Here is a 19,249-nt window from a genome sequence, read left to right as displayed (position 1 = left end):
CCTCATCCTTCCAAAGCCCTGGTGCAAACGTTTCTCTGCCAGCAACTCTAACAGCTCCCTTCTCTCCGAAACCTGAGCCCCCAGAGCACTTGGGATCATTCAAACCCATGGCAATTCGCAATTCTACATCCCATCCCCAGGTCAGGCCTCAGGAGTGTGTGAAGTAGAAAGTCTCAGTGAGTGGAAACTGAAAGACCTGCCCTTGTGACCCACGGTCTCTCCACCCAGCTGTGCAGAGGGAGGCAGGGATTAAAGGAAACAAAAGAAGCAAGCGGCAGGGCAGTTTCATGATTTATTGAAGTGGGTGAGAGGACAAGATGCCCAGTACAGACGCCTCCAGCAGGAGCTCCTGGTTCTAAAAGTTACACCAGGAGCAGAGAGGGGGACATGGAGGCCACTGGAGGACCTGGTCCAGATGGAAGGAAACCAGTCTTCTGGGTCCGCCGTGCCCTGTGGCACCTGCTGGGGAGGGGCAGAGCCAGCTGAAGGTGTCCAGCTGTGAATCCCAGGGCCCCAGAGTCCCAGGCCTTTCCCAGGCCCCTGACCTGGTCACACGGGGCCGAGGCAACAGGAGAAGAAGGGCTGGCGGTGGTCATGCAGCAACACCCCTCTTCAGTCTGCTAGGCTGTGATCAGACCCAAAACAACCTAGAGGAGGCGGTCAGATGCGGCTGGCAGCTCGGAATGTCTGTCTCAGAAACACAGGCCCACTTAGCTCCTTGGCAGTAACTCACCACGAGGAGGCTCCTCCAGCGGAGCTGGGACCCAGCTCACCATCCTGAGAGGCCAGTGCTCCCATCCCTGAGGCGTCTTCCAAGGCAGCACCCCCAGCGTGATGGGGAGGTCACAGGGCAGGAGGTCACAACAGGGGGGTGCTCTCCGATGTTACCTCACCTTTCTTCAAGCCAACATCTGTGAGAATGCCCCCAAATAGTCAGTCACACCAAACTCAGCTCAAAAAGGACATCTCAAAGCTCCCAGAGAAGAGTCTAAAGGAACATTATCTTTTTAAAACTGCACCTGAGGGTAACAGAGCAAACGTCGGAACTGGCAGAGAGGCGGCTGGAGAGCCTGCTCTCAGGATCTCCTCCCACTCGGCCCGCCCCCCACTGTATGTCGGAGGGGGACCGCCACCGCCAGCAGCCCTCCCCCCACACTTCCATTACCTGCCTGCACACCCGACTCCCAGGTGCGACACTCACCCCGGCCTCAGCTCATCCTCATGTTCCTCCCCTCCCCCTGAAGTCCCTCCTGTGGTCATCACATCTCAGTCCTTCCAAGGCCGGTCCACCGCCTCCTCCCAACAGCTGCTCCCCTTGACAATCTTACAGCAGTGACCACACACCACCCGACATCGTGCGTGTTCATTATGCGTAACGCAGCCTGGCTCCTTGCACCCCCTAATGTCTCAAAGCCTGACATGGCCACGGCCTGGCTCTGGTAACAGGAGGCCACACTGAGACGTCACTGCCTGTCACAAAGGAGCCCCCAGCGCCTGAGGGGGAAGCTCAGGCTGGAGAGAAGCTGGAGTGTGGGAAAGCGCCAGCATTTGAAAGGGACAGGTGCGGGCCCTCCAAACTCGGGAAATTGCTTTCCACAATTTCTCTCCCTGCATTGTCAACGACCAGAGCACGGACAGCCCGTGGTCTCTTTTGAATGCAGGTGCATCCGGGGCAGAGAGCGCTCTGCGAGGAGAAGCCCGACGCTGGGCAGAAACACTGGGAAAATATTAGACTGGAGATTACAGGACTCGCATGGTCTTGGGTACCACCAAGTCACCTCCGACACAGCTGTGGTTTTTCAAATGACAGAAACCAGGTTCTGAAGAGGATGCTGACTGAGATGGCAGTCAAAGGAGCCTCAAGCCCAGGGGCGGAATCTCTGGCGCCCAGGTTCACTCTGACACCCAGGTTCACATGCTTCTGCCCACACTCCGGGGAGGAGGGCAGATACCCCATAACTCCCAGTGCCCTGATGGGACTCGAGAGGTATCATCCCTGCAGCAGCCGCTGAAGACAGCAAAGCGCCAGACGTGATCCAGGCTGCCCAGGGCTGGGGTGGTGAGTGGACCTGGGGACTCGTGGATGCTGCTTTCATCCCACCTCTCAGCTCCCCTACATCTTCACCCAAAGGCCCTGGGAACACACACATGACCACTGTGTGAGAGGACCCAACACTCTAGAGAATGGACCAGAGATCTTACCTCAAGGACACTGGGGTCTAGAATGCTCCTGACATGGCAGCTTCCATGACCCCTCTGCACACAGTGGACTCGTCTGCAACAGACCAGAAGCCAAGGGTGAGCGCTCGACTTGCCCCTGCTCACAGGAGGGCAAAGGCACCAGGAAAGGGCCTAGCACAGAGTTACCAGACAGTAAACATCCCCCAAGTGTTGGCTGTTGTTATTTCCTGAAAAGACATGCTATTTCTTCACACAAAAACAGTAGTTAACTCTGAAAAAGGAGACAGTGGATGGTCTGTGGCAGGGTGCCAATGCTGATTGATGTGTAACTGATCAGTAACAGGCAGAAAAGGATGCCATCGCCAGATTTATGGGAACGTGCTATGGCCGACTGACAACTGGGCATCAAGGGGAACTTAAGCAACACACAAAAGAAGCCTGTTTCCCAACAGCAGGAGCCAGAAGGAAACACCCCAGCAATGACACTAGCACACCCCAACAGACCCCAAGGCCCTGGAGGCCCAAGGGGTGGGCAGAAGAGACACAGAAGTGTAGAAATCTCCCAGAACTAGGGAGTGAGGATGCGAGACACCCCTGCTATGTTTCCTCTGTCTGCACTACCAGTAAGCAGGCCACCGGCAGCCCAGGATCACTTCCAAGTGCAGCGGCAGAAAAGGACAGAGGGCTTACTGAAAAAGGAGGCCAGTGGCAGAGGCTTGGAGCAGTCAGCCCAATTGAGCATGAGGACCCAGTATCTGCTTCTAGTCCTGCTAAAAAGCCTTCCACATGGCCCAGAAGGGACAGACAAAGCGAGGACACCTCTGAAAGAAAAGTGACGGGGTTCTTAGGTTGTAACAGACCGGGATGACATGAGCCGGAGACAAATAGCCTCACTGCAGTCCTGCTTTCTGGAGGATGAATCCAGAGATAGGAGAAGGTCCCAGAGGCAGGAGGAGGCAGAGAAGTGAGTGACACCCGGGTACAGGGGACATGTCAGAATCCTTTCCCCGCTCCACACATTCTGCTGCCCACGTAACAATCTGAGGAAGGGCTCCCCAAGGCCTCTCAGGACCACGCACACAAAGAGGAACCAGGTGTGTCCTCAAAGTCCCCGAGAGGGTGAAGCTGAGCGCCAGGACCAAGTCACCCTTACCTCTCTTCTGTCTATTCCCAGACCACACGAGACCTCACGCACCATGCAGGAGGCAAAGCCCCCGATCTCCAGGGAACAGAACTCACCTGGGCCAGCTGCCTCTTGACAGGATGGGGACACCTCTCAGGGACCCCCAGGCACCATGCTGCTTCCTCTGCGACAATCAAGAAGTCCTGGATGAGCAACCTAGATGCCACCTGGTCACCACATGTCCTGGAACCCAGGCAGAGTACCTGGTTCTCTGAGAAGCTGGCTGCTTCACAAACGTGGGCTGTGTTCCCAACTCACGAGCCACACCTCTCATTCCCAGGACAGGAGTTCGCTACTCCACATAGGACAACAACTCATCTGCATCTGGGACAGAGATGGCTTTTCAGATCATCTTTTGTGCAAACTCAGATGACTCTGTACAGATGTTGGAAGCTGGATCCTGAATAGAAAGAGAAAGTCCAGGATAGGTTTTCGAGTGTGTGGCACCCCACAGGCCATGTCTGGCCTGGGCAGGGGGTTAGGGGTTAGGGGGTGGGGGGGTGTGTGAGGAGGTAAAGGCACCTCAGGCCTCCTGCAGAGGTGAGGTCTGGTGTCTATTTAGGCCTTGTCCAATTGCATTACTACTGTGATTCCTGCTATTTAAGCCTTGTCCAAGTGCATTACTGTTCCCGTTCTGCCACCGTAACCACAGGTCCTGGGGAACTCTCCCTTAGTTGACTGGGCTCTGTCTCATGCCAAGGAACCTCCAACGGATAAATACTGGTCAACAGGAAGAACAACTCCAAGAAAAGAAACACAGGAAGTACCTCCACCTCTGCCCAGGATGACTGGCCACAAGCAGTCTTTCCCTGATTCTCCATGACGTGATGGGCCACGCCACCTCACTGGGATGTGTCTGACCTGTCCTTCTCTCCTGCTGGGCAGATGTTGCACAGCTGCTGAGCACCAGACACCTGCCAGGCACCGAGCAGGCGATACTCACGGCACTGACCTTGAGATCTGAGCAGAGACAGGCAAAAGACAAGAAAACCAATGATTCCCATGAAAGATGATTAGTATCCTCACCTCATGTCAAGCCTCTCCAGACCACAAGCTGGACTAAGGACCTGGAAAGGGGAAAGAGGGGAGGTGGACCTGGCTTTCTGGAGGGATGTTCTTGGTGAAAATTACCCAAACAGTGGCTGCATAACCAGCCCCAGCTTCTAAGAAACAGCCCATGCTTTATCTTCCTTTTTTTAAAAACACATTATTGACCAGAGACTTATTATTAATACATCTTTTTTTACCCAAACATTATTGACTGCAGACGCATCAATATCACTTTCATAACAAATCACTGGCCACAGACATTAGTTTCTGCAAAAATCCCCTGGTCAACAATGAGTTAAAAGCTTCTCAGCAACTAGCACTGAGCCTCACAGCACTTAGTAAGCTGGACACCAGGTGCCAGGAGGCAGATCTAAAAAGGCAGCAGGAGGGAGAGGGTGTGTGACAGCTCCCGAGTTCAGAAGGGACAGGCATGAACCCTCCAAACACGGGGAAAATGCTTTCAGCAATTCCTCTCCCTGCACTATCAATGACTAACGCACGGGCAGCCCACGATCACTTTCGAATGTAGGGGCAGAAAAGGGCAGATGGGGAATCAGGCAGAGGGGCCCAGGTTAGCAGCCAGCTCTCCACCTAGGTAGGGGAAAGCCGCCCAGCCAGATCCAGGACCCCAGGCACTAGCCTCACTTCCTGAAAAGGTTCTACCGCCCCCCCATCAAGAGAAGCCAGGGGAAAACCAACTTCTGGTTTAAAAAAAAAAAAAAAAAGCCTCAATTACTCATCCACCCCACAAATACCAACTGAGGACCTACTACATGCCAAGTACTGTGAGTTCAAAGACAAAGAAAAACACAGACCAGGTCTCTGCCCTTCCGGAGCGATTGCCATTTTCCCCCGTGAAGGAAAGGAAAGCTCAGAATAAAGGAACTCACCCCAGGTTCCCTGGCTAACGAGGGGCTGAGTCAGGATCTGAACTCAGGCCTGCCTGGCCCCCAAACCCAGCCCCATCCTCCCGCACAAGGGCTTTGCAAGGCAGGTCCCAGAACCCTCAAGCCCAAGAACCACCCCCTGGGCAGTAGGGCAGGAAGGCCACAGCTCCAGCACTGCCCCAGGAGACAGCTCAGTCCCTGGACACCGCGGGGCCGCGGCAGGCAGTGTGGGAAGGGTCCTGCAGGAGAGGAGGGGGCGCCGCCCAAGGCAGGGTCTTCAGCTGTGCAGGGCCTGGCCCGGGAAAGACAGGGGAAGGCCTTCAGTGCGAAGCAGGGGCCCAGGAAGCCAGACTGCTCTTCTAGGGCCCTGGGGGCGCCCTCAGTTAAAGTGGAGGTTTGCACACTTTCCCTTAGAGGTTACCGACGGGAAATGGGCCAATGGTCACGAAGATATTTGCCCTGCAATCGACAAGCGGCTGCAGGGATGAAACCCTGGAGTCGGAGGTGATGGGATGTGATCGGGGGCCCCTGGCGCAGCAAGGGTGCGGTTCACACCGGCTCCGCACGAACCTCCCTGCGAGACCTCGGGCCCACGCATCCCCGGACCCGCTTCTCGCCGTCGGTGGGCCCAAGTCTCCCCACCGGGCGAGTGAGGCCCGGGACCCGACGCTCCAAAACGGCGCCGGCCGGTAGTGCAGTGACTCGAGGCCCCTTTGTCAAGAACACGAGTGCAGAGAGGTCCACATGCAGCTAAGGGAACCGGCTCAGAACCAAGAGTGAGACTGGGCTTGAAGCTGACCTGCACTCCCCGACCCCTCGGGCCTCTGTTTCCCCTCCTGTCGGGGGCAGGGGGGGACGGAGAATCGGCCTTAGAGGCCGCCGTGGGTCCCGGGGCGGTCCTGCGTGACTCACCCGGGGCGCCAGGACTGTCGGCTGCAGGTCAAACTGGACGACGTGAGATGCTGAACGGTTCCCGGCGACTCGGAGACAGGACCCGCCCTCCATCTGTTGGGCGCCGGCGGAACTGCAGTTGAGAGTCTGGCTGGGGCCTAGAGCGGCGAATCCCCGGATGGACCCCGCGCTAGCAGTCTCTTCGCGCCCCCTAGTGGATCGGAGTTGAAACTCTGACCCGCCAAGTATTCAAGCCTTATTCCATCTCCCCAACCATCAATCCGACTATTAAATGGTTAGGACGTCTGTAGTTTTGACCTGTCTATTCCTTCTCTTCTCTCTGATTTTCTGTGGCATTCACTCTTCCTATTGAATTCAGTCTTGCTGGGAACGTCAATTATGGTGTCCTGCCTTCTGACAAAGGTTGTGCGAGGGGCTGAAGCTGGGAAAACTATACTTTCTTCCTTAACTTTGTATCTCGAGTGTGAGAGAGTGTGGATCCTGAAAAGCTTGGAGGCTAGTTGTCAGGCTATGAATAGACTCATACTTCAACCAATTTCCAAATTAAGATGGCTTCACGGTGGAAGTGTGCCTTATTGGGGTTTTGAAGGACTCAGACAGAAAAGGGAAATGGGAAGATGTTCAGAAAAGGGAGGAAGAGAAAGACTAAGAAGCTGATGTTGGGGTAAGGATGGGGGAGTGGATGTATGTGCTGGGATGTGAAGAAGTTAGAAACTGGATGGGGCATCTCATTGCATGGCCTGCAATAGATGATCTTTAAATATTGATGCAAGAGAAGAAAGAGAAATTTTCTTTGTTGTAATGGCAGAGGGGCTCACTTGATTCTGAAGTGTAAGAAAAATTCCATGTGTCTCAGTCAGCTCCTGGCTCCTGAGGGCTTAAAAAATGAGAAAAAGGACAACTGAAAGGATCCAAACGAAGTGAAAATCAATAAAACAACAAGAGTAGAAACTAAAATAGAAGAAAATGAGTATTATCATATTTAGAGCAACATAGCCAAACAATTTTAGCAATGAGGAAGTTGGTACAATCAGAGCAGAAAGTAAAAAAATGAGAGAACAATCTATTTGACTTTTTACTCGTAAAATTTAAAACTTTGGTAAAATGAGCACTTTTCTGGAAACTATTTAACAGAATTGTCTTAAGGAAAAAATAGAAAACCCAAATAATTTCATAACACTGGAAGGAATTGAATCAGTAGTTAAGTCTTCCCATAAAGAAAACATCATAACCGAGTGTCTTAATAAGTAAGTTCTACAAAGCTTTATATTATACAGCCTCCTGGATAAGAGAAAAAGAGAAAACAGTTCTAAGTTCACCTAATTCCCAAATTAGAAAAGGTCAATAAAAGAAAAAATAAATTATAAGCTAATTTATTTAGAAATGTAAACATCCTAAAAATATATTGGTAAATCTCAGGTAGAACCAGGCTTGATCAGTATAATAGGTGGACAAAGGACCCAGCTCAGATTTGACCACCTTTCGGCCCCTCTTCCTTTCACTGTTGTTACCCACCCTCCACCCACTGTATCCCTGGGTATGGCCTGCCTACCCAATGAGCTCACCCAGGAAGGAGCAGGGTCTTGGCCAAGCGTCCCAAGCAGGACAAGCCACAGAGACCCTGAGATGTATGCATGCTCAACACCTAGGCCCCTCTGCACGCCCAGTACCTCCCAACCCACCCGTGAGATGAGACACCTCCCAGATGGGTGACTCTTCCCCCAGCTACAGAAAGGTGGACATGCCTGTCCTTTGGCCTGGAAAGTAGCTGAGAATTGAGAGTTCCAAGATTGTGGAGTTAAGGATTGCATTTCTCAGAAGGTCCCTCTACTTCTTGCAAACCTTTCTCTTATTCTAATGGACCTGCATGGGTTACACTGTCACAGGTTTAGTTATTAATATCTTCCACTTGTCCTCATGAAGCTTGTGGGAAAATTCCCCCCAAGTGTTGCTCTTTAAAGATACTTCCAGGGACTACTCTGGTGGTCCAGTGATTAAGACTCCGAGTTTCCTAATGCCGGGGCCGAGGTTCAATGCCTGGTGGGGCAGCTAAGATCCCACATGCTGTGCAGCATGGGAGGGGCAAAAAAAGATATTCCCAAGAGTCTTCATTAGAAGGGCCCACCATTTAAGGATTAGAATGGAGATTTTTGAATTCCCCCCTCCTTCAGGATGGTAGTACATAGGGTGACTCTGCTGGCCCAGAGAAGGATGCACTAGGAAAGCATCAAGTGTTTGCTATGTTCAACCAAGCATCCCTAATATCTCTGCTTCTCAGCAAGAGACAATAATATGAATGGCATGTCCATGAGTTGGGCAGTGCTCAACCTGCACAACCATATGTGGCAATCCTGCCTCCCATCAGTAAAAGGTGGATGGATGTGTACTTCAGGGAAAACCCAGCATGTATCCCCCTGCTACCTCACATGCAAGAAATGGAGTAAATGTAAAGTCGGAAGTCCACAGAAAGAGAGAGGGGGAGATGCAGGACAGAGAGTCCTGGTAGCATTTCAGTCCCTGGTGTTTGTCACCTTGGAAGCTCAGTTCCACCTCTGCCCTTCCTCTTGTTCAATTAAATAAGCTTCCCAATAATGTAATTCTTTGTTAGCATATGTTAGGTTTCTGTCTCCAACACTCCTGGCGAAAAGCCCGTCCATGGCCAATTATTAAGGTATTCCACCAGTGGCATGGAGCATGGGAGGTCGGCAGCTGCCTGATGCGCTGTGTGTGTTTATCTCAGATGACTTTCTCATCTACGGCACTGGCCTACCTAACGAGACAGCAGCAAACAGGGCAGCATGTCGAAGGTTCGAAACAAAAGTAGTGTGACAGCCTTTGCTTGGGGCATTCAGATGACAGTCCATGCTCAGTGGCTTGGCCTTATTTGTCAGTCAGCCATGTGTCTGCAGACGTTAAATACAAAACAAAATTGCAGTGCATGCTCTGCAAACTCCTGAAGGGATGGATGTTTGAAGTGAGTCTATTGCTGGCGGGGATGTGTTGGGGACCTATCCAGAACAGGAGTAGGCTGATGATTAGTCTGCCTGGAACAAGGCTCTTTCAGGAGTGGATAAAATGGGCTTAAGGAGGCTCTGGGGGAGGAGAAGCCACCAGCCACTTGCTACTGGTCATCAAAACAGAACAGTAGCAGCAAAAAGGGGGCAAGCGCACTGCTCTGCCAGTGAACCTTCTGTTCATTCATTCATTCAATACATGGTAAGTGCGTGCTTCCACTCTGTGCCGGTACTGTGCTAGTGGGTGTGGCCGCCAGATGGCAATCACAGCCTGACTGGCAGGAAATTAAAAAAGGAACAAGGAAAACTACCATCTAAACAATTCCCAAACAACTGTTCAGTTAAGGATTTTTCCCCATAAAGGCACTGGAAAAGCTATGCCCCTTTTCAAATGCTGCTTTTTGTTTTTCTATTCGTATAATGACCGGGACTTCCCTGGTGGCTCAGACGGTAAAGTGTCTGCCTGCAATGCAGGAGACCCAGGTTCGATCCCTGGGTCAGGAAGATCCCCTGGAGAAGGAAATGGCAACCCACTCCAGTACTCTTGCCTGGAAAATCCCATGGACAGAAGAGCCTGGTAGGCTACAGTCCACGGGGTCGCAAAGAGTCAGACACGACTGAGCGACTTCACTTTCACTTCTTTCACTTAATGAACGGGAGGTATAGGGATGAATGAAAGAAACCCATTGTGTCTGCCTCGTTCCAAGCTTATGGTCTAATAATCCACCAGTATCAAATTAGTTCTGTCCCACAAATGCTAGCATGGTTTTCTATTGGGAAGTCTAGTAGTTTATTGCAATGATGTCAAAAGTGTGGTAGATATCACAGAATCGGGAAGAAGACAAGATATGATGGATTGAGTTATGACCGCTCAAAAGGTGTTATGTTGAAGTCATAACACCTGGTACCTGGGAATGTGACCTGCTGTGGAAACAGTCTTTACAGATGTAATTAAGAGGTAAGTTAAGATGAGGTCATGTTGCAAGAGGAAGGACCATTAATCCAATAGGACCGGTGTCCTTACAAGTAAGGAGAAAGGCATTCCAGGAGAATGCCTTGTGACTCCCAAGGTTGATGGGCACCACCAAAAGCTAGGGAGAGGCAAGGAAGAATCTTACCCAGAGTTTCAGAGGGAACATGGCCCTGCTGTCACGTTGATTTTGGACTTCTAACCTCCAGAATAGTGAGGGAATGCATTTCTGTTTTAAGCCACCCAGTTTGTGGTACTTTCTAATGGCAGTCCTGGGGAATAAATTCAATACACATAAAAATTTTTAATCTTTCTGAGTCTCAGTTTTTCAACTCTAAAGTAGGTCAAATAGGCAAAATGGCACAGCTACTGTGTGAAAAAAATTTTTTTTGGCTGTGCCATGCAGCTTGCAGATTCTTAATTCCTTGACCAGGGATTGAACTCAGACCACAGCAGTGAAAGCGCTGAATCCTAATCACTAGGCTGCCAGGGAACTCTCTGGTGCAGCCGCCAGGGCAAATAGTATGGTGGTTGCTCAAAAAATTAAAAATGGGATTGCTGTAGGATCCAACAATTTCACTTATGGATATATCCTTGAAACAACTGAAAGCAGGGTCTTTAGGGATATTTGTCCACCCACGTGCATGGCAATATATTCACTATAGCCAGAAAGTAGAAGCCACTCAAATGTCCATTGACGAATAAACGGATAAACATGATGTGGTCTATCACACATGGAATATTATTCGGCCCTCAAAAGGAAAAAAACAAATGCTATGAGATACATGAACCTTAATGATATTATGCTAAGTGAAATAAACCAGTTATAAAAGGACAAATACTGAGTAATTCCAGGCTTCCTTAGGGGCTCAGTGGTAAAGAATCCATCCACCAATGGTGGAGACACAAGAGATGTGGGTTTGATACCTGGCCTGGGAAGATCCTCTGCAGAAGGAAATGGCAACCCACTCCAGTATTCTTGCCTCGGAAATCCCATGGACAGAGGAACCTAGCCGACTACAGTCCATGGGGTCCCAAAGATTTGGACATGGCTTAGCAAGTAAAGAACAACAACTGAATGATTCTACTTACACAAGTTTCCTTGATTAGTCAAATTCAGAATCAGAAAGTAGAATGGTAGTTGCCAGGGGCTGGGGAAAGTGGAGTTACTACTTGATGGCTGTAAGTTTCCGTTTGAAAGATGATAAGATTTCTGGGGATTGACTGCACAACGATGTGAATGTACTGGACACTACTGAGCTGAATACTTAAAAGTGGCTAAGATGGGGACTTCCCTGCTAGTCCAGTGGTTAACACTTTGCCTTCCAATGCAGAGAGTGCAGGTTCGATCCCTGATCGGGGAGCAAAGATCCCATATGCCCCATGGCCAAGAAACCAGGACATAAACAACATAAGCAATATTATAACAAATTCAATAAAGACTTAAACAATTTTTAAAAAATGGCTAAGATCATACATTTTATGTTATGCTTATTTTAAAATTCAAAAATTTAAGAGACTTCCGTGGTGGTCCAGAGGTTCAGTTCAGTTCAGTCGCTCAGTCATGTCGGACTCTTTGCGACCCCATGAATCGCAGCATGCCAGGCCTCCCTGTCCATCACCAACTCCTGGTGTTTACTCAAACTCATGTCCATCGAGTCAGTGATGCCATCCAACCATCTCATCCTCTGTCGTCCCCTTCTCCTCCTGACCCCAATCCATCCCAGCATCAGGGTCTTTTGCAATGAGTCAACTCTTCACATGAGGTGGCCAAAGTATTGGAGTTTCAGCTTCAGCATCAGTCCTTCCAGTGAATATTCAGGACTGATTTCCTTTAGGATGAACTGGTTGGATCTCCTTGCAGTCCAAGGGACTCTCAAGAGTCTTCTCCAATACCACAGTTCAAAAGCAGCAATTTTTTGGCACTCAGCTTTCTTCACAGTCCAACTCTCACATCCACACATGACCACTGGAAAAATAGCCTTGACCAGACGGACCTTTGTTGGCAAAGTAATGTCTCTGCTTTTTAGGTTGGTCATCACTTTCCTTCCAAGGAGTAAGCGTCTCTTAATTTCATGGCTGCAATCACCATCTACAGTGATTTTGGAGCCCCCAAAATTAAAGTCTGACAATGTTTCCACTATCTCCCCATCTATTTCCCATGAAGTGATGGGACCAGATGCCATGATCTTAGTTTTCTGAATGTTAAGCTTTAAGCCAACTTTTTCACTCTCCTCTTTCACTTTCATCAAGAGGTCCAGAAGTTAAGAATCTGCTTTACAAAGCAGGGGACACAGGTTCAACTCCTGGTTGGGGAGCTAAGATCCCACATGCCTTGACGCAACTAAGCCGTCAAGCCACAACTGGAGTCAGTGCCCCATGAAGAAAGATCCCACAAGACGCAATGAGGATCCCGTGTGCCGCAACTGAGACTCGATGCAGCCAGATAAATATATATTTTTTAAAAATTAAAATAGGTAAAATAATGCATTGAAATATGTGAATACGATAAGTGCTTTTTTCAGTAGTTGATGTCTTACATTAAATAGTAAACTAGTAATACATTTTAGCTACTACCATGGTCATCATAATTTGATTAAAAAGTAATATTCATAGCTATAAAAATTCTTAGAAATCTAAAAATAGAATATACATCATAAAACATTGTGCTTAGTCACTTCAGTCATATCTGACTCTTTTTTTTTTTTTTTAAATATCTGACTCTTTTTGACCCAGTGAACTCTAACCCACCAGGCTCCTCTGTTCTGGGATTCTCCAGACAGGAATACTGGAGTGGGTAGCCATACTCTCCTCCAGAGAATTTTCCTGACCCAGGGATCGAACTCGCATCTTTTATGTCTCCTGCATTGGTAGGCGGATTCTTTACCACAGAGCCACCAGGGAAACCATCAGTCAATTTCATACATAATGGTGAAATCATAGAAGAATTTTTCTATTTTTATCCTAGAAGCTCCAGAAAATTAGTCAGGGATGTCTGCTGCCCTTGACCAGGATGACCCAAGGTCATAAAAGGAAAGAATTGGGGACTTCCTTTGTGGTCCTGAGGCTACAATTCTGCAATGCAGGGGGCCCAGGTTCCATCCCTGATCAGGAAACTAGATCGCACATGCCGCAACTAAGAATTCACATGACACAGCAAAGATAGAAGGTCCTGTATGCTGCAACTAAGACTCAGCACAGCCGAATAAACAAACGCATAAATACATAAATATTAAAAAAGAGTAAAGAATTGATATTGTCAACTAGCATGATGTGAGAGAATGAGCCAAAATCAAGTATCATTATCCCGGAATGCTCAAGTATTCAGGCAAAATAGTTAATGATTCTCAAGCCAGGAAAGTTTAAGTTAATTAGCCACGAACTTCTCAGTTATTAGCAAAGGAGGCCCAAAACTGTTGTTCAGGGAAACTCAAGTTAAATAGCTAAGACCGCCCAGAGTCATTAGTCAAAAAGGTTGTATTCAAGGATTGTCCAACACCAAATGAAGGAAAGTCCAATGTCACCAGCCAAAGTTATCAGTCTTTCTCTTGGACTCTGGTCCCCCAGGGCCCAGCCTGCCAGTTTCTGAAGGGAGAAAGCCACCTCTTCTCCTGTCTGCCCCCATGGCAGAGGCCTGAGCCATTTAAACCATTGAGCTCACACTGACCCCCTCTCCAGAATCAGTGGCCTTCAGCCCAGGATAAAAATGAACCAGAAGCAAGACTAGTAACAGAGAGGTCGTGGGAGTCAGAGAACCCAGCTAGGGGACCCAGGGAAGTGGGGGTGCTGAGACCTTGGTAGGAACTGACCCTGGTAGAGAGACCCTCTGTTTCATCTCAGTCTGTCCGAGCATCCAGTGAGGGTTTGGGGCTGCTGAAGACCCCCAAACAGGCCCAGACCCGGGCCACAGGACAGCAGAGACCCTGGGCAGCTGGACTGGCCAAGGCTACCACTGGACCTCAGTCCCAGGCTGCAGAAGCCCAAGCCTATTCCTCCTGAAAGACGTAGTAACAGAGCATCAATAAGACGAGGAGGAGGACGAGGAACAGGATAATCAGAACTGCCAGTATGGTGTTCATTCTTAGTGCGGAGATGGAGCTTGGAGCTCCTGCAGGGCTCACCAGGCCAGCTGCTGACTTCCGGCCTAGACCCTGGGCATCACTTCCTTGGGACAATCTGTTTAGCCAGCTGAGACCTCATCTCCCCACCCCAGCCCCGCCAAGTCCAGGCAGCAGGAATCTCTCAGCCACTGTGAGGTCACAAACTCCAAGATGACAGAATGTTGGCCTCCCAGTCACAGCCCTATCCTTTATAAATGCGATCAGTATTTTGAAAGTGAGACTTTTCGTATGTCATCATAAAAAATATATATATATTTTGCCTCTCTCTTTAAACTTTCTAAATGGAAATATCTTTTCCCTATCTTTAGAAAAATATCAGGCAGTCCTCATAACTTCTCTGTTCCTTCTTAGGTAATAAGTCTTGTGTTACTAAAAATAGCGAACATGATTTCTATTCCATTAATTTAAATGTTCATCTCATATATTCATCGTGTTTTCAGTGACTGTTGATAGTTAAGACTTCTCTGCTCTCCACTGTCTGGGACCAAGCAGATGGTGGGCTGCTGTGTGCTCGGAAGGGATGGGAACCTTCTCCCTTGTCTCGTCCAGATGTGTTTCTAGTCACCAGGTCTCTGCTCAGTCCCCCTACCCCCCACTCCCAGCACCTCCAGGATCAGGTGAATTGAAGAGTGAGATGGGGGAACATTTCTCTCCAGGCTGGACCTGAAATTAAGGCTGTGCGTTCTCCCTCGGCCCCTATTTCAGGGGTTCTTCAGAGATCCTCCTCCTGCTGCCCTTTGACTGAACCCCACATGATGTGAACAGGCCCTCTTCTTGGGGACCCCCTACCCCTTTAGACAGCAGGCTCTGTCTAAAGTAGAACCTCTCGGGCATCAGGTAGCTAGTCCTACCCCAGATTCTACACCTGCCGAAGAAGACAATGTACCTTTGACTGAAGAAGGGGTTGGGCACGGGTCACCTGGGCTTTCCAATGCTAGGTAACATTTATCAAGCTCTGAGGTGCTCCTGCTGGAGCTCCCGGTATGAGGATCACCAGAGAAAAAGGAACTTCCTCCTACTCTTCCTCTTGGGGGCGAAGGAGGAGGGACTATTTTAAGGCATAGAGCCCATAATTCCCTCTTTTTCATGTCTAACACTGTACTTTAAAAAAAAAGTATATATTTATTTATGGTTGTGCTGGGTCTTCATTGCTTTGCACAGGCTTTCTCTAATCGCAGAGAGCAGGGGCTTCTCTCTAGTTGCAGTGCGTGGGCCTCTCATTGTGGTGGTTTCTCTTGTTGCAGAGCACGGTTCTAGGGCATGTGGCTTCAGTAGTTGCTGTGTGCGGGATCAGTAGTTCTGGCACACGGATTTAGTGGCTCGGCAGCACGTGGGATCTTCACTGACCAGGGATCGAACCAGTCGCCCCTGCATTGCAAGGCAGTTTCTTAACCACTGGACACCAGGGAAGCCCCACTATACTGTTAATACCCTCAAACTAGAGGATTGAGTTACAAGCAACCATTTTCCAGTTATTTCTTCCTAAATTCTACCTCTAATCCAATACCCTTTTTGGAAGGCAGCTGCCATTTTATCAGGTGGGGAACCTTCAAAAATTACAACAGTGATTTGTTGTTGTTCAGCTATTCTTTCCTGTATTTTGGTGCCTCCTTGGTACCTCGGCTGAAATATCTATTTTAATATCTTGTTAATCTAACGACAAGCATCAGCCACACCTTTTAGATGGCCAGCCTCCTCTAGACACTGGGAATGCAGAAATGAACCCGCCCAGATTCCCTCCCTGGCATCATGGGCACAAAGATGCAGATTATCTAGGTTGGAATCATGGCTCTGACCTTTCCCAGCCTTCTGAAGGCAGCTTCCCCTTACTCTCCAGCTTAGCACTATGAGGCTCCCCATCTGAGTGGAGCAGGAGACCCAGCGCCTCTTAGGAGGTCCCAGGCTCGTGGGTGGGGCCTGTGGACGGGACTTGCTCTCAGTCTCCCACTTGCTGTTTCTGTCCTCTGGCTCCAAAGGGCTGATCGAAGCCAGATGGCCTGAGACCTGGGCTGATGGACACAGCAGCCACCAGGCCGTGTGGTCACAGAGCACTGAAATATCGCCAGTCCCAGCTGCAACGTGCTATCGGTATAAAACATGCGCTGATTCCAAAGACTATGTGCAAAGGAAAAGAAATAGTAAATACCTTATTAATAATTTAAAAATATTGATTACATATTGAAATAATATTTTGATTATCTTGTGTTAACTAAAATATATTATTAAAATTAATTTCACCTTTTAGGTACTTTAAAATTTTTTATTTATTTTTATTGCGGTATAGTTGATTTACAATGTGTTGGTTTTTGGTGTATAGCAAAGTGACTCTCTCCATATACATATTCTTTAAAAATTTTTTTTAATTTATTTATTTTTGGCTGTGCTGGGTCTTCAGTGCTGCGCTTGGGCTTTCTGCAGTTTCGGTGAGTGGGGGCTACTCTCTGGTTGTGGTGCCCTGGCTTCTCGTTGCGGTGACTTCTCTTCTTGTGAAGCGTGACCTTTGGAGCACTTGTGCTTCGGTAGCTGCAGCAGGCAGGCTCAGTAGCTGTGGCACACAGGCTTAGTTGCCCCACCACATATGGAATCTTCCTGAACCAGGAATCAAACCTGTGTCCTCTGCACTGGCAAGCGGATTCTTAACCCCTGGGCCACCAGTGAAGTCCCCTATATTCTTTTTTACACTCTTTTTCCATTATGGTTTATCACAGGACATTGAATGTAGTTCCTTGTTATACAGAAGGACCTTGTTGTTTGTACATTCTACACATTTTGTACCTTTTTTTTTTTTTTAACCTTGGTGCTTGTTTAATCACTAAGTCGTGTCCGACTCTTGCAACCCCATGGACTGTAGCCTGCCAGGATCCTCTGTCCATGGGATTCTCCAGGCAAGGATACTGGAGTGGGTTGCTGTTTCCTTCTCCAGGGGATTCTCCTGACCCAGGGATCGAACCCAGGTTTCCTGCATTGTGGTCAGATTCTTTACCAACTGAGCTATGAGAGAAGCCCCCCCTTTTTAATCTTACTTTTCTTTTCTTTTTTTAATTAAGTTTTATTGGAGTATAGTTGCTCAACATTTTTAATGTGGCTCCTGGGATATTTAAAATTACACATTCAGCCGGCATTGTATTTCTACTGGATAGCACTGCCTTTAGACCCTTCAAACACAGCATACTCCCTCTGCCTCATACATAATCCCATGGTGTCCTAAATAATCCATGGTGTCCTCACAGTGACAGAAACTCTGGACTTTTTCAAAAATACTTACGTAGAGCAACTACCATGCTTGGCCATCTGCTCTGTGCTATGTCCTGGATGTGTACCGTTTCATTTAATCCTCACAGCAATCGCTATGAGGAGGGGGGCTCTGACTCTGCCCGTTTTCCAGAAAGGAAAACTAAGGCTGGACAAAGTTAGGTCATAGCCACACGGAGAGTAAGGGCAAGAGCAGGAGGCAGGAGGGGACACCAGGGCTGTGTGCACACCTGGCTCCTTCGTCCAGTGTCCCGCCAGCCACAGCATCCCACGACTCCTCCCCCTCACGGAGACACCCAAGGTTCTCACAGTCTTAGAACTGCACCGGCTCCTCCCAGGTACAGCGATGGAGTGTTTTCACCCTCAGAAACCACCTCCGCCTATTTTCCTCTTTGTTGTATCAGTCAGGCCTTGATTTCCACACTGCACTGACCTAGTGAGCTAGTGAGCATCAGGAATGTGAAGGAATGAGACCCTTGCTCAGACACACGTGGACTGTCTGCAGTTCAGAATGTGGACCGAGTTAGTGGCAGGGTTGCTTCAGGTCTGAGAGATACACTGGGCCGAGGATGCAGGCAGTGTTAGTGCCTGTGTGATTAGAGGCCATGAGCCCCGTCTCAAGTCTGTCTGCAGTGCCTTCAAGAGGTTGGGACCTCTGTCTTCTCTGGAACAATGCAAATCTGACCAGGTCCCCAAATGCAAATATGATCAAGTCCCTCTTGATCAAAAGCAGCTTCAAGGCTGCTTTTACTTTTAGGGTGACCTTTTAGCAAAACACCTGCCCACCACGCTAGGCTTATCTCCCTGTCATCCTCACATTCCAGTTGCAGGTCATTGGAACACTATTTTAGTCTGGCAAGGTCCAAATGAATACACAGTCAGAATTCATTCATTTGTTCAACTGAGCCAGCCACGGAAACTAGGTGCTCTGAATGCAATGGTCAGTCAGATAAAACCCCTATTGTCCAAACTCAACACGACCAAAGTGAGCTCTTGCTAATAACAGTTCCTGTCTTAGGCTCCCTGGTAAAGAATCCGCCCGCCAAGCAGGAGACGGAAGACATGCAGGTTCAATCCCTGGGTCGGGAAGATCCCCTGGAGGAGGAAATGGCAACCCAGTCCAGGATTCCAGCCCAGATAATCCCAGGGACAGAGGAGACTGGCAGACAACCAGTCCATAGGGTTGCAAGAGTTGGACACGATTTAGCGACTAAACAACAACAGTAGAAGAGTAACCATTCCTACAGATTAATGACAAGTCAATGACAACAAACAGAACACAAAGAATAGCAGAGCAGGTGAAGGAATGTTACTGCCAAAATTCCAGGCTGCTTCTGGAAATTACCCAGTCATGCAGACGCAGAACTTGGACTCTCATTCCACAAGAGGGCGCTGCAAAACCGGTTGCGCGGGATCCACTCCAGGCAACGCCGCTCTAGGCCGCAAGCCCCGCCTCAGCTTCCTTTCCGCCGTCGCTGTGAGCGTGAAGGCGGTTCTTGCTCGTTTGTCCACGGTTAGTGGTGGATTCCACACCATCTGCACGTATCCGGGGCCATCCGCGGATACCAGCATCTTCCCGCACTGTCGGCTTTGTCTCCGCCGCTCTCCCGCGCCGTCTGGTCGTGGGGCACCCTGGGTGAGTCCTCTGCGGGGAGCGCCGGGCACGTGGTCCGCTCCCT

At 49.1% G+C, this 19,249-nt stretch overlaps 1 long non-coding RNA gene and 3 other non-coding genes across 6 annotated transcripts; 1 reads left to right on the top strand and 3 right to left on the bottom strand.

Moving 5' to 3' along the window:
• Positions 1-279: 279 nt before the first annotated feature.
• LOC110147549 (uncharacterized) lies at positions 280-14,436 on the bottom strand. 3 transcript variants are annotated; one of them, XR_002316904.2, is made up of 7 exons: positions 14,319-14,436; positions 6,214-7,090; positions 4,132-4,324; positions 3,421-3,764; positions 2,203-2,275; positions 546-911; positions 280-459 (listed from the first exon to the last, which is right to left on the bottom strand). It is a non-coding gene; the product is annotated as an uncharacterized lncRNA (long non-coding RNA). The 3 variants fall into 3 exon arrangements; XR_002316907.2 differs by having other exon boundaries at positions 280-647; positions 734-911; XR_002316896.2 differs by having other exon boundaries at positions 280-911.
• LOC139036835 (small nucleolar RNA SNORA71) lies at positions 1,530-1,663 on the bottom strand. The gene has a single exon (XR_011489698.1). It is a non-coding gene; the product is annotated as a small nucleolar RNA SNORA71 (small nucleolar RNA).
• Positions 4,811-4,945, bottom strand: LOC139036837 (small nucleolar RNA SNORA71). Its single transcript, XR_011489700.1, has one exon. It is a non-coding gene; the product is annotated as a small nucleolar RNA SNORA71 (small nucleolar RNA).
• TRNAC-GCA (transfer RNA cysteine (anticodon GCA)) lies at positions 9,660-9,732 on the top strand. Its single transcript has one exon. It is a non-coding gene; the product is annotated as a tRNA-Cys (tRNA).
• Positions 14,437-19,249: the final 4,813 nt, after the last annotated feature.

This window comes from Odocoileus virginianus, chromosome 9, assembly GCF_023699985.2.
Source record: "Odocoileus virginianus isolate 20LAN1187 ecotype Illinois chromosome 9, Ovbor_1.2, whole genome shotgun sequence".
NCBI classification, from domain to species: domain Eukaryota; kingdom Metazoa; phylum Chordata; class Mammalia; order Artiodactyla; family Cervidae; genus Odocoileus; species Odocoileus virginianus.
This window is presented reverse-complemented; position numbering and strand designations above follow the sequence as displayed.